Genomic DNA, 15,790 nt, shown 5'->3' on the forward strand with positions numbered 1-15,790 from the left:
ATTTTGATCATCAGGGCAATAATTAAGAAGTTATAATCAACTAAAGATGTTACGAATCTGCCAGGAAGAGGACGTGTGTCTATATTGTCTTAACGGTGAGGAGGAAAGTTTGAGTGGCCAACGACTCTCCAAGGATCACAGATGGAGAATTGCAGAGTTTAATTGAGTCTTGGGGTCAGAAAGCCTAAAAAAAATGATCAAACAACTCCTGCATCCCCACATGTTGTTTGGGAGGGTTTCAAGAAAAATCCTCCTCGCTCCTCCAAGAACAAACTCCAGCATATTCAGTGGTCAGACACGACTGGATCTTCAAATAGGGACCGGATTCTGTGGTCAGATCAAACTAAAAAAAGGGCTTTTTGGCAGCAAACCCAGCAGATGTGTTCGTTGCAAACAGGGATGAAGAGTACCCCATGCCTACGGTTAAATATACTGCTGGATCTTCTTATATGTTGTGGGCCTATTTTTTTGCTGGAGGTCCTGGACATCTTGTTCAGATACATGGTATTATGGATTCTAGCAAATACAAACAGATAAAAAATCTAAACCTGACGGCCTCTGCTAGAAATCTTATAATGGGCTGTGGTTGGATCTTCCATCAGGACAACAGTCCAAAACAAACATGAAAATCAACACAAAAATGGGTAACTGAGCACAAAATGAAGCTTCTGCCATGACCGTCCCAGTTCCCTGACCTGATGAGTGGAGTGAACTGAAGAGAAGAAGCACCAACATGAACTTGTGAATCTGAAGGATCTGGAGAGATTCTGTATGGAGGAATGGTCTCTGATCTCTTGTCAGGTGTTCTCCAAACTCATCAGGCATTATAGGAGAAGACTCAGAGCTGGTATCTTGTCAAAAGGAGGTTGCAGAAAGTATTTAATAACAGGGTGCCAACAATTATGGCCGACGTGTTTTGGAGAAAAATATTTATTTTATAATGTGATTTACCCCCACTTTCAGTTCTTTTACTTCAATGAAAGGTTAGATTTTTGTGAATTTTTTGAAGGAAAGATCAAAAGGATAAACAATGCAGATTTATTTTTTACAGTCATTTTTTATCATATTTATCAGGGGTGCCATCAATTTTGACCATGACATATATATATATATATATATATACACACACATATATATACACACACACATAAATATATATATACACATACACACATCTATATATACACACATTAGTGCTGTCAATGTTAACGCATAAGATACATTTTTGTCCAGTTTAACGCGCTAAAATATTTAACGCAATTAATGCAGCATCTGTTTTCTCTGTCGTCATTTAGCTAGCATTACATTATATGACCATGCTGTTATTCATGCAAATGCTTTTAAACCATTCAAGAGAACGCACTGCCTGGCTGTGAATGTCCTGACAGCACAGAAAGACGCGTGCCAGTATCCTGCGCCAGAATAGAGTTCTCTTTCGCGCTTGAACGAACAATAACACACAACACGTTGATCTTACAGTGATGTCACCGTGTGGTCACAATGTCAGCAATCTGAGTTCACAGTGATCTAAAATTGTAACCTCACAGCGCACTCACTAGGTGCTCAAACTATGACCACAATATAAGCTCATCCCAGCTAGACATGTTATTGTTCTATTAATGTTTTGGGAGCATTATGTTATGGTCTTGTAATGTTTTCTGTAGCTAATTTTATTTTTGTTACCAGAATGTTCTCATAAAAGCTAGGATAACACTCTCTAAAAAACATTTTAAACATTGATAGAACATTATCCTCTAACACTCTTATAAAGTTTTAGCGGAAAGTTTCCCAGCAGACACAGGACTTAACCTTTTACATTAAAAGAAGTTTGTTTGAAAGTAATAGTTTGGTTTGGTCACCATTGTGGAGGTCAGTGTTTGCTTTAGTTGGGCTCTTTGGCCTTGATTATTTGATGTTAGTTTCTTTGACTTCTGTAAGTGTTTGTTATAGCAACAGAAAATGTGTGTGTTTGCTACTTGTTGATAATATTATCATAATGTAGTGGCCTGATTTCATCCAGGGAATGGTCTCTAGTATCAATTTTACATGATCATAAAAATTCTGGATTTATACAGCATGAGATCCTGCAGCATTTTAATCTTTAAAAAATTTAAATGGAGAGTATTTAAAGGGATAGTTCACTTTGAAATTAATTTTTGATATGTTTTAGCTTACCTCAAGGGCATCCAAGATGTAGGTGTCTTTGTTTCCGCAGTAGTTTCAATTTTTATATTTTTAGGTCAAACCGTTCTTGTCTGTCAGTCATATAATGCAGGTCGATGGTCACTGGCTCAAAACACATGCACAGAGTCCAAATTAAAACAATTCCCCATCGTCCAAATTAAACAATTCCCCATCATAAGTACACATTGATGGCCTAAGACACGAAACGAGCGGTTTGTGTGAGAAAACGTACAGTATTTATATCGTTGTTATCTCTTGAACACAGCACACGTCCAAATGATCTGACGGCGCGGGCGGGTATAGATATATACACTAGATGTCGCTTGGCTACGGTTTCGTTCCAATGAACTGCAGTAGCGAAGGCGACATCTATTTATATATCTATACCCGCCCGCGCTGTCAGATCATTTGGACGTGTGCTGTGTTCAAGAGATAACAACGATATAAATACTGTTCGTTTTCTCACACAAACCGCTCGTTTCGTGTCTTAGGCCATCAATGTGTACTTACGATGGGGAATTGTTTCATTTGGACGATGGGGAATTGTTTCATTTGGACGATGGGGAATTGTTTTAATTTGGACTCTGTGCTTGTGTTTTGAGACAGTGACCATCGACATGCATTATATGACTGACAGACAAGAACGGTTTGACCTAAAAATATCAAAATTGAAACTACTGCGGAAACAAAGACACCTACATCTTGGATGCCCTTGAGGTAAGCTAAAACATATCAAAAATTAATTTCAAAGTGAACTATCCCTTTAATATTAAAAACAAAATCTGTGTACATTAAGTTTTAAATCCCTTCATTGAGACAAACACAAACCTCAAGAATCAGCACATGAATCTCTATAACGATGACATGCTTCATGCCGCAATGCATTCTGGGTGCATCACACAAAACTCATCAGTGGCTCCCAGAATGCATTGCAGCATGAAGCATGTCACCGTTATTGAGATTCACGCGCTGATTCTTGAAATTTGAATTTGTCTAAGTGAAACAGTAGTTCAAAATGTTTCTTTTTTTATTATTATACAGATTGTCTTATTTAAACAGTGTTGAAAGTCATGCTATAAAGTGAACATTACTATAATCAATTATTAGAAATTAACACACATAACTGTCTAGAAGAGATCAACTAATCAGAGCACTACATGTTAATTATATCATTATCATCATCATCAAGTAGCTGACATGTTCTTGCCATAAGACAGTTACAGCAGCCAGAGAAAAACTAACATTAAAACATCATGTCAAACTGCCCAACTAAATGGGCATAATGCAGAATATGGGCATAAACCATAATGGTGACATAAAACCAAATTATTAATTTCAATAAACCATCAACATCTAAACCTCTGTTAATCTCAATAAGGACTTTTGTACACACATGATAAGTAAATCTGGTTTGTAATAATTGAAGCTGGTAATGCTGTTTGTGGAGTTGTTTACTGAAGTTGGAGCCTGACATCAGATGTTTAGAACGTCAACCCAAATTTCATTTTCAACCAAAATTTGATGTCTGAGCGAAGTCCATGTCCAAAAACATTTCTAGCTGGGGTGACTCACATTGTGGCCATAATATGAGCACACAGTGAGTGCGCTGAGCGGTTACACTTTTAACTCACTGTGACCTCACATTGTGATCATATGGAGTGATCACTGTGAGATCAACGTGTTGCCTGGGAATTATGCCTAAATGTAAGTTTTGTCGAGTATCCTCATAAGAGCAGTCTTAAATTAGTTAAATAAAGTCTTAAATGAAAGTAAAGACAAAAGTATTCTTAGATTTCTAATAGTATAAGCTGAGTGCATGTGCGGCTTCAAGAGAGCAAAAATACAGATATGTGTTACTTCATTTATGCTATTTTATACATTTTCATCATCTTTATCTCTCTATATACACCCATTTCAATCATTTTATATTACCGTTTAATCTTGTGTGCCATGTTGTCTTCACCAGAAATTTAGAGAGAAGTGAACACCTCCACCTCAAAGTTTTTATCATCAAAGGATGATGTTGTGAAGCATACATTTTTCATCACTGTTGCTTCAGTATAATAAGACTTTTTGAATTTGTGCTGGTGAGATTAACTCTTCCACTGCCTCTGTCTACCTCTTGGGCTATATTTAAAATTAAAACCAACTTTGTGATAGATCTAACTTTCTTAGCGATAAGAAATCTGGGGCAGACAAGATGGCTTCCAACCTCTGGTTTCACAGACAAAGCTAGTCTCAGACTAAAATGCATGTTGAGTTGTTTTAACTGAACCAAGTTACCACAATACGCACAATACTTAAAGGTATTTAGCAGTGATATTGCTAGAATTTTCTATTTACAGCAAAGTAAGCTGATTGCCTGCACAGAATATGATAACATTATAACTAAATATATAATTCTGACTTAGTCTAAGCCCTGTTTGTGAAACTTAAATGTACTAAATTAACTTGAATGTAACTAAAGAAAGTATAAATTACCAGTTTATGAAAACTTTATGTATAATCCTAACCCCCTGCCCTGCAGTCCTTCATCTGTGCCACATTTTTGTCCAGCTGCATTGTCTCACCTTTTCTTGTTCCAGTTTCTCAACGGTTTCCTCTGGAACATTCCTCATTCGCAGAAACTCAATTAGATCATCCATCCTGTAGACATACACAAGTTTTTATCCTCTCTAGGCCTTTACCCACATGACAAGTTTGATTACCAGTATTGTATTTAAAGAACACACACATACAGACACACATTACGAGTATATCAAAACCATAGTTACTACAGTAAACTCATCGTCAGTTTTGTATGGTGATGTGTAGATTTAAGTCGTAATTTATATATTGCACATAACAGGATGTTTTGTCCTGTTTTCTCTGAAAACGTTGTTTAGAATGGGGCTGTTTTGAACTGGTTTTGAACTTGCTTCAACATGCCTTTATTGGGGTCTGTATCGAGAGTTTAGGAATTTAGGGACAGTCCCTTAGTTCGGGCAGTGTTTAAAATGTTTGGTTCTGCACTATGCTGTTGATTACATTCCATGATTAAACTCATATAGTCCTCATATTAAACTCAAAAACATGCTCATAGTTATAGCTCGCGTCGCGCGATTCAAACAGTATCGTCTCACATTTCACTTGCGTGTTTAGTGTTCGATAATTAATAAACGTGACATAATCAAAGAGATCTGGCCAACTTAGTAATCGACCATTAATCTACCAATGGGAACGACAATACGCGAATGACAACCTGGCCCCTCTTGTGTTCACGCAACCAATCGTTAAACCGTGCAAACGTTTATGATATGCAACGTTTTACCTTACAATTACTTTAAAAAAAAGTGTTCAGCTGTTGTTATACAGGCATACTTACATTCAAAACAGTTCTTCATGATACGCAGCACTCCTCGCTTCAGTCACTTGCTGTCTGAACGCATGTGCACAATGCACATTGCGCATGCGTGGATTAAGTCATAATTACGAGAAAGTTTCTCATTATTACGAGAAAGTTTCTCATTATTATGAGAAGTTAAGTCATTATTATGAGAAAGTTTCTCATTATTATGAGAAAGTTTCTCATTATTACGAGATGTTAAGTCATTATTACGAGAAAGTTTCTCATTATTACGAGATGTTAAGTCATTATTACGAGAACGTTTCTCATTATTAGGAGATGTTAAGTCATTATTATGAGAAAGTTTCTCATTATTACGAGATGTTAAGTCATTATTATGAGAAAGTTTCTCATTATTACGAGATGTTAAGTCATTATTATGAGAAAGTTTCTCATTATTATGAGATGTTAAGTCATTTTTTCGAGAAAGTTTCTCATTATTACGAGATGTTAAGTCATAATTATGAGAAAGTTTCTCATTATTATGAGATGTTAAGTCATTATTATGAGAAAGTTTCTCATTATTATGAGATGTTAAGTCATTATTACGAGAAAGTTTCTCATTATTACGAGATGTTAAGTCATTATTATGAGAAAGTTTCTCATTATTACGAGATGTTAAGTCATTATTTCGAAAAAGTTTCTCATTATTACGAGATGTTAAGTCATAATTATGAGAAAGTTTCTCATTATTATGAGATGTTAAGTCATAATTATGAGAAAGTTTCTCATTATTACGAGATGTTAAGTCATTATTTCGAGAAAGTTTCTCATTATTACGAGATGTTTAAGTCATAATTACGAGAAAGTTTCTCATTATTATGAGAATGTTTCTCATTATTTTGAGATGTTAAGTCATTATTACGAGAAAGTTTCTCATTATTATGAGATGTTAAGTCATTATTATGAGAAAGTTTCTCATTATTATGACTTAAAGAATCTTTTTTTTTTTACTCAACGTGGCGGAAACGGGCTTCCATACGTATCAGACTACGTCTGAAGTATAACGGCCGCGGCGCATCACTACACTGTCTGGGATTTGTCGTGTCGCGTCAGACAGACATCCAGTGTAGGTAATGGGGTCTGTCTTTTGTTGGATCGCGACGTTCGTGTCTGGCCTGGGGAAGAGAGTCAAGAGACGGAATTCACTTCACCGAGAGAGAGATCAGCAAGCAAGGTAAAAAAAAACAAAAAAAACATTCTGTGTATGTTGACCATAGACTGGCTGTTGACAGGATTGTGCCCAGTTTAACGTATGTTAGCCTAACGTTACTCGTCGTCAACATGGCGGTAACGAACTTTACCATGGTAAACTGAGCTAACGTTTCATTTTACACACCTTGTTAGATTATTGAATTGTCGAATATGCCAACGAGCAACGCGTTTACATTAACAATAAATGTGAATAAACTAATGTGAAATTCTGTTTATAGCCTAATGTTGGCCTACTGATGAGAACCTTTATAGTTTTAGCATTAGTTTGCAAACTATACCATATTATAGGTTTTTTTTATTTTATGGAATTTAATATTTACTTCCATTTTTGTGTTTGAGATAAGTTTGCTGAAATGATTAGCACACGCTATGTGAAAATTGCTTTTGAGCCACTGGTGCAGACTAGGTAGCTTACAATATCTTATAAAATCTCTATAAAATTGGCTAACTTTATATCAAATAAGTGACCTTTGCATTATGTCTAACTTTATTACACAGCAAATGAACCAATCAGAAGATGGACCATTGTCTTTGTTCAGTCTCACCAGATTAAATGTATCCAGGTAAGCACTGCAGTAAAACTCTCACTAGGCTAATTCATTCAGACCAAATCTAGCATTCTAAACAACTTAAGTTTATATTTTTGCATTATTTTTATATTTTATTAGCCAGAAGACTCTACCATTGCAGTTCCACGGTCCTAATATCAGCGCACAGGTGGGTTAACTACTGTAGGAAGGAGAACGATCATCACACAGTGATTTCTTGCATGTATCTTACTGTGTATTTGTCTCAAACAGGTACTCCTTCACTGCAGACAAGCTGAAATGGGCTAAAATCATCTATTTCAGTCAGTCTTTCTATGGATCTCAGCATTTTTGGACAGAATTTAGGATTTGTAAGTATTAAAATTTAATCTGGCATAATTTAATTTAGTTCTTTTGTATGCTATTTATTGACAAAAGCTGTTTACAAATATATATTCTTAAGTTTTTGTGAAAATAATAATAAAAATTAACAAAAAAGGAGGTTAAAAATAATGTGACACTAATATTCTCTCTCTCTCTCTCTCTCTCTCTCTCTCTCTCTCTCTCTCTCTCTCTCTCTCATATAGTTTTGGAACCAGGATCTCCTCTGAAGGACTGAGTACATTTGTGTTTGTGGGCACACATGCAGACCAGGGAACACTCTGATGTTGTCAATCAAGTTCTGAACAGGAACCAATCTTTGGAGAAGTTCATTTATTCACAAAGGTGGACAAAAACATTGTGTTGGCTTTTTAAAGATTATTTTGATGATGACTTTTACTCCTATGCTGTAGAAAAGATGGAGTAGACAGTCAGACATTGATAATAATAAGAAATGTTTCTTGAGCATTAAAGAGACTTCTTTCAAAAACATTACGACACTTAAATACTTCTTTTGGCCACCAGTGCACATGAATCCAACACATTTTTGGAAATAAGTGAAATAATTTTTAAGGTGGGGTTATGTGTCTTGTATTGTGAAAAGAACTGTGTTTTGTCCTGTTTTGGACATTTCCTTTTTGAATGCTTAAAAATGTATTTATATTCTGCAGTTTTATGAATGTAATGGTTGATATTTCATTATAATACTTGTATAAGCTAAACAACCAATGACTCTACATTCATTTAGTCAAATGCTAATGTTTTGTTTATGGTTTTATGTATGTTTTCAAAAATGTTTGCAGTGAAGGACAGCACATAATGTGTTAATTTAACACGTTTACACATCTTTGTGTTAACCTCTCTGACATATTTACTTTGTTAAAATCATTAACACAATGAATGAGTTAGAATTAACACAAAAAATGTTGTCTCTAAACTCACCCATTAATGTGTAAAAATTTCACACATCATTTCCAGCATTGGCATGTTTATTTTGTGATATATATGAAATGTTTTAAATAAAAAAATGGTATTTTGTGATAACTTTGTCTAATTGGTTTGTATGAAAGTAGTACTTATGTAGGATAAAAATAAAATTAATCATATATCAAAATTATCAAATCTAATTTATATTTAGTACAAATACAAATAATTACAGTAGTGTACTGATTAGCTTAGTTTTTACAGTAATGCACTGTACTGATTAGCTTCGTTTTTACAGTAATGCACTGTATTACACAAAACTGAAATACGGTTTGGTACTGTAACTCTTAATTACAGTAACTTACTGGCAACAGTGTTGCCAGTAAGTTACTGTAAAAAACCCTTGAAAAGTCTAACAGTGTAGATATGATGTCAAAATCTAAAAATCGCCAGGAATAGACGGATTTGCAGGAGAATATTATAAAGTGTTTGTTGAGGACCTCACTCCAATATTATGTAAGTTATATAATTATGTGTTAAATTCAGGGAACCCTCCAGAGTCATGGTCAGAGGCTATCATTACAGTCCTGCATAAAGAAGGAAAAGATCCATTGCAGTGTTCTAGCTATCCTATCGTCATATTAGCCTTCTGTGTGTGGATTATAAAATATTAGCATCTATTTTAGCAACTACACTGTAAAAAATATTTTTGCAATTTAGTTATTTCAACTTATTTTTGTGAGTAGAGATAACTAGATTGTCCAGACAACAAGAAATGTTAAGTTTTCTTGTCCTCAACTAGACTGAAAGTTGAATGAACAACTTAAATTGTTATTTTAACTTAAAAATGTAAGTTTAAACAACTGCACTAGATTTTCTGTTGAATTAACAAGTATAATTGTTATTTTAACTTATAAATGTAAGTTAAAACAACTGCACTAAATTTTCTGCTGGTTTTAATTCAATTATACTCTAATGAAGTATAAATGACTTTAATAGAAGTAAATTTACTTTGTAAACTAAACTTAGTAAACTAAACTTAATTTATATATCTTGCCCAGATAGCACACGTACGTCGGGCCGACGTTGGCCTAACATCGAGCGTCGGCCTCCCTCCCTATAACATCGCAAAGGCGTCGGCCAGGCGTAGGCAGATCTCTTGTCAGACAGTGCTCTATTTCCCAGCTCCGTTACGTCGGCTTTTGGTCGGCCCACTATACGGGAGGCCGATGTCGCGTTGTGCGCGTGAACTTTCAAGTCGCTTTCAAACACTGGAGCGGCCGCGGCGCAGAGTTGCCATGGAAACGCCGCGGGACCACTGCGACTGGTAAGCAAGAAAACTCCCTCTCTCGCTGTTGTTTTCACTGCTTTCAGGTGATATTAGTCTCTAAAATCACACGGATAATACACACAACTGTTCTTGACACTTCTCTTACTTGTAATTGATACGCTTATGTTGAATATTTACTTTTATAGACATGGCTTTCCTTCGTGTCTTCGGAAAAAGTCCGTTAGCATCTCAACCGTTTTCAGAAGAGGTAAGTTAAGTTAAGCTAACGTTAAAGTTAACTCGGTTGAGCTTTTGTTTATGAAAGTTTGGGCTTTTAATCACCTCTTTTGTGTATATGAGAGGTTTTGTAAAGGTTTTACTTGGAAGTGAGCTAATTTATTTTACACAAACGTAAACATAAACGTATGTAATCGGTGACGTCACTTACATGGAGTGATAAAATTGGTTGAAACTTCGTTAGCTCAGTGGTAAACACAAATTTGATAAAAAAAAATGTTCTGTGATTTCAGCAGCAACAAAATAACCCATAATAGAGGGAAAGCTCCACGACTTCAACATTTCTGAAGAAAGCTGCTGCTGCCAGAGAAGTAGGAAATACAGGTAGGAAATCCAAAACTAAAGAATTAATTATTGATTTTAGGAAACAGAGCCCCCCTCTTCCCCTCACTATCATTAATGGCCAACCTATTGAGGTAGTACAAGAATACAAGTACCATGGCACAATAATTGATAGTAAGCTATGTTTTGAATCACACACTGATGCTGTTTGTGCCAAAGCCCACCAGCGAATGTATTTTTACCGTAGACTGAGGAATTTTAACATTGACCCCACTTTGATGAGAATGTTTTATTCTTGTTTTATTGAGTCTGTTTTAACCTTCTGTTTTATCTGCTGGTTTGGTTCCTTGTCTACAAAAACCAAAAAACGATTAGAGAGTATTGTTAGGACATGTAGCAAGATTGCAGGCATTAACTTTCCCCCTCTCTCACACATTTACTTCAACAGAGTGGCAAAGAAGGCAGCTGACCCTAGTCATCCTTTGTCCTGCCAGTTCAAGCTACTTCCCTCAGGCCGTAGGTACTCCATGCCCAGATGCAGGTCAAATAGATTCAGAAACTCATCTCAGAAAAGCATTTCACCTCTGCTGTAGCTTATATATAGCTTAGCTATAGCTTCTTACTTGTAATAAACCTGGCATTATATAATAATATTGTTTGGCTCTGTGACAAATGGATTGTTGTGTTCCTAGATCCTTCAATGTTGATGCCCTGGCCTCCACCGTAGCAGAGTTGGGCGGATCATCATCTCGGATCATCATCTCTAAGGCGCTATGAACCATATGATTAGTAAGTAAAACTTCAAACATACACTAATGTCAAACATACACTAATTGTGTTGGTAAAAAAATTGTGTTTTGAAAGAAGTCTCTTATGTTCACCAAGACAATAATATTGTGAAATCATATAACAAATTTTAAATAACTGTTTTCTATGTGAATATATTGTAAAATGTAATTAATTCCTGTGATCAAAACTGAATTTTCAGCATCACAGCTTCATATGATCCTTCAGAAATCATTCTAATATGATGATTTGACGCTCAAGAAACATTTATGATTATTACCAGCTTTCATTTTCTCAAAGGTGTAGCAGGATACCCAGGGCTTGGTTTACACCTATCACAATTTATAGCCACTGGGGGACCATAGGCAGGCTAGGGGAACTCATATTAATGTTAAAAAACCTCATAAAGTGAAATTTTCATGCCATGGGACCTTTAAGCGTTTTCTACCAGTTTTCTATGTGAGGAAAACGCTTAACTGTACATAGCAGTCTATTTTTAATTAGTATGGTGTTTACTGAGTTATCATTTATTTATTTTAATATCACTGTCTATGCGTTAAGTCACGTTCTGCGTGTGCAAATCTTTAAATTCAACTTTGGACTTGTATTTTACAGGGGACAAGTTCTCAAATTCACATCTTTATGCTCTCGAGTTTTGCTACTCTTTTACTTTCATAAATAACCTTCCTGATAATGTTCGGGGCTCAGACACACTCTCCCAATTTAAATCTAGACTAAAGACACAACTCTTTAGCCAAGCATTCAATTAACACATCTCATAATCTTGTTTTACAGTTAATATGTGATGAAATAGTAAAAAGTGCACATGATCATCTTTTGCCTGAAATAATATGAACTGCAGCTATGCTAATCTTTCTCCTGTTGCTTCCCTGTTTCTATATCAGGATGCTCAGCAAGTTCACTAGAGATTATAGCAGCTCCAGTTTGGATCCAGCCTCACTTGTGAAGACTTCAGATGATGGCAACTATAGATGGACATAAAAAAACTGCCAGATATTAAGGTGGGGTAAGCGATATTTCAAAAACGCTGTTGGACACTGTTGATATTTGGAATGAACCCAAACAAACACACCCCTCTCTTCAATGCTCCACCTCCAAAACTCACCAGATTGCCCAGCAGCCGCATCACATTATTGGTGTAAATAACTAATTTATGTTATTGCATGACCTGCTCAATAAAAGCGCAACACTAAGAACGTTTCAGGAAACACGTTATTAATTATGATAAGGGCTGAATTTCCCGAAACCTTCTTAATGCTACGTCGTTCCTAAGTTATACCTTAAGCTGTACCTTATCGTTAATACGTGTTTCCTGAAACATTCTTAGTTAATTGTACCTTCTGTAAGTCATGCGTTCGGATATTTCCCCACCAGTTAATCAAAGTGTGACAACACCGGTAATACCATAATAGAAGTGACGCGATGCAGCGTGCTCGTTTTTCCAGGCACGCATATGCCACAGCGAGATGAAAACATCTCAACTTTTCAGAATGCCACAAGCGCACCGCAGGTCATGTGACAAAAACCAACCGATCAGCTTTGGCCTTTCCGTAACAACATGGAAAACTCGGCCGAACAGCTGATCATAGCTGTACAGGGCGAGTTTTTATTTCTCATCTCCATAAATATATCTAGTAGTAAAGCTAATGCGAGGGCTAGAAATCAATTATTCCTTTGCTGATACTTCCTTGTCATCATGGAGAGCGCAGTTCATGGTTGCATAGCAACGACAGACGCCACGGGAGCGCAAGTGCTTGTAGAAAGGAGAGAGCGCTTTCCACACGTTTTTAGACGCGATATGTGAACGGCCCCTAATTCAGGGTAAACTGAGAATCTATTTGGTTTAAAATCGTTTTTGTTTTGTTTAAAATGGAGATCACGATAACATACATCAGAATAACATGTTCTAGTCTATTTTAAAAAAAAGATACTCATTTGAATCATTAATTCAAACACTTTAAAACCAATTAATTCAGTGTCTCATTCATCCTGGGCTGCGTTTCCCGATAACGTTGTCTCTTAGCATGCTACGAAGACTCTTAAGGTATAACTTAACTAAAGGTATACCATTTATAGGCGTGTTCCCCGAACCATACTTTAGAAAGCTATTTATAAAATAAAATTTCATTATGACAATAATTAATTCTACATTTACAATAAACCGCCAGGTGTCAGCTTTCAAATGAGATCATACTTGTGCTTTTAGTACAAAGGGTTCATGAATTGTATCTGTTTCAGTTTGGGTATGTCATTTCTGGGGATTTTTCAAAAGTGGGGTTGCAGCTTAACAGGTTAACTAAAGGTATACCATTTATAGGCGTGTTCCCCGAACCATACCTTAGAAAGCTGCTAAAGATATTCCTTCTTACGTGTGACGTTACCCAGTGCTGCCCGTGGCGATGCTGCTGAATCTGCTGATATCGATGGCTTGAGAATCAATTATTCACTCGTGCAGGGGCTGCGTTATGTGAGAAAGCGGTGTTCTTTATAAAAGCAATTCAGAAATGTACGCGGGTTGGGTGAGAAAAAACACTGACATCATGGATTCGGATGGCAATAAAATCACAGACTTACCCCTGTAAATGTTTAAAATACCATAACCATACGAACCCATGAGAAACAGTTAGCGTCTACTTACAACTTAACTGACAGTATGCTTTCACTGGCCTTTGAAAGCGCTCCGCGGACGGCGCCGTCTTTTAGAACAACTATTCGCTGTATCGCTGCCGTAGTTTGAGCAAACTCCCCACCACAATCATTCCCTTTAAATAGACTATTAAACCTATTAAACTATTAAATGGTTTGCCAGCTGATGTACCTTTGATTGTTGTTAGATTTTTAATTATATTATCCAGTGTAATGCCAATTTTATTCTTAGCTTTAGTCCTAACTGCTTTTTCTCAATGTTTTTCACTCTGTTACAGGTTGCCAGGAAGAATCCTTCTCTACATTGTTGCTGTTCCTTTTTGATCCCTTTTCTCCTGGAGTTCTTTCTGGTGTCATTAAAATGTCTTAACTTGAATTGTGTCTGTTCATTATACTAGAGACAGTTACACACAACATTAAGAAGATATTGTCAGTATAGCCTACTTTTTTCATATTGGATAGTCAAGTAACTCCAGGGCTGTATATATGTACATAGACATTGAGAATAATTATATCAATAATAACAATAGTATGTCAATAGTTAGAAATGCCCAAACTGGAAATTCAATATTTGAAATTCTTGCTCCGCTCTGTTTTTAGGATGGCAAAAAGGTTTAAAAGTTACATTTTAGGCTGGTCTACCTTACAGCGACCATCCAAATAGATAGCCAATCAAATCATAGAGGGCGGGGTTTACTGTTCACAGAAGCAGAGCATGTATTCCATCAGTTTAACGTTGAAAGAGTGTGAGGTAAGATGGAACTGTAAAACTACTCCACTTTTTTTCTTGAATATGGCCATTTTGAGTGATGAAAGTTGCATGTGTTCAGTATCAAAGCTATTTTATCAATTTAAGTCTCGGGGCAATGTTGACTACAGTTTATGTGCTGCTGAGTGAGTGTTGCAGCGCGATCTACGCTCTGTGTGTTTTTTTTTTCTTTTTTTTATTTCTTTTTTTTTTTTTTCTTTTTTTTTTTTTTTTATTATTGACATATTTATAGAACATTAACAAAAAAGGCGTTCGTAGTTTCAAATTTTACAAACAAACCAGAGCGTACATACAGATATTACATCACAATATACATATTCTCATCAGCAAGTAAATTGAAGCCAAGATGAAAATAAAATAAAATAAAAATAATACAATAAAAATAAATGAACATATAATTATATAAGGTAGGGGAGAAGGACAATATTCAATTTATAAAATCAAAGTCTTCCAATAAGGAGTACAAATACACTGCTTTAGGACTTTTCATCCTTCTCACAGTCTCTAAATATACTTTAAATTCCTCCTTAAAAACCACTAATTTTGGAGGGATTTTGAAAAATTTACATTTGTGTATATAAAATTTCAACAAAAGCAACACATTATTAATTACATAAGATACCTTTTTATCCTTTATTAATAAACCAAATTTAATAAATTCCCACGACAGTATCAACCTTACAGGTATTCTTTGTTGCATCCATCTCAATGCATCATTCCAAAATTTGTTTACCAAAATGCACTGAAAAAACAAGTGTTCAACCGTTTCTATCTCTACCTTACATATTTGACATAAATTTGAATCCCCAACATTAAATCTCATTCTTAAAAATTCTTTTGTTGGATATATATGGTTCAGAATTTTAAAGTGCACCTCTTTACATTTAGGATTAACAGGAAATGAAAGAAAATTGGTCCTAATTTTACACACTTCTTTCTTCTCATAATGACGAAGAATATAATTTCTTAATAACGGTCCTGGGAAACATTGATGTACTAAACAGTCTCTTAAGAATTTGTTTGAACATTTTCTGTCAACAAATCTTACATTTTCTATAATAAGTTCTTGTAGTTTAGGTAATATCCTTGAATATTTCAGATGT

General features: G+C 35.5%; 1 long non-coding RNA gene across 1 annotated transcript; it reads left to right on the forward strand.

The window, feature by feature from the left end:
- Nucleotides 1-9,689: 9,689 nt before the first annotated feature.
- On the forward strand, nt 9,690-14,294 carry LOC311280845. The gene is made up of 7 exons (XR_014625739.1): nt 9,690-9,943; nt 10,093-10,154; nt 10,417-10,507; nt 10,914-10,981; nt 11,158-11,254; nt 12,157-12,278; nt 14,197-14,294. It is a non-coding gene; the product is annotated as an uncharacterized lncRNA (long non-coding RNA).
- Nucleotides 14,295-15,790: the final 1,496 nt, after the last annotated feature.

The sequence above is a fragment of the Rutilus rutilus genome, assembly GCF_951802725.1.
Source record: "Rutilus rutilus genome assembly, chromosome: 2".
Classification (NCBI taxonomy): domain Eukaryota; kingdom Metazoa; phylum Chordata; class Actinopteri; order Cypriniformes; family Leuciscidae; genus Rutilus; species Rutilus rutilus.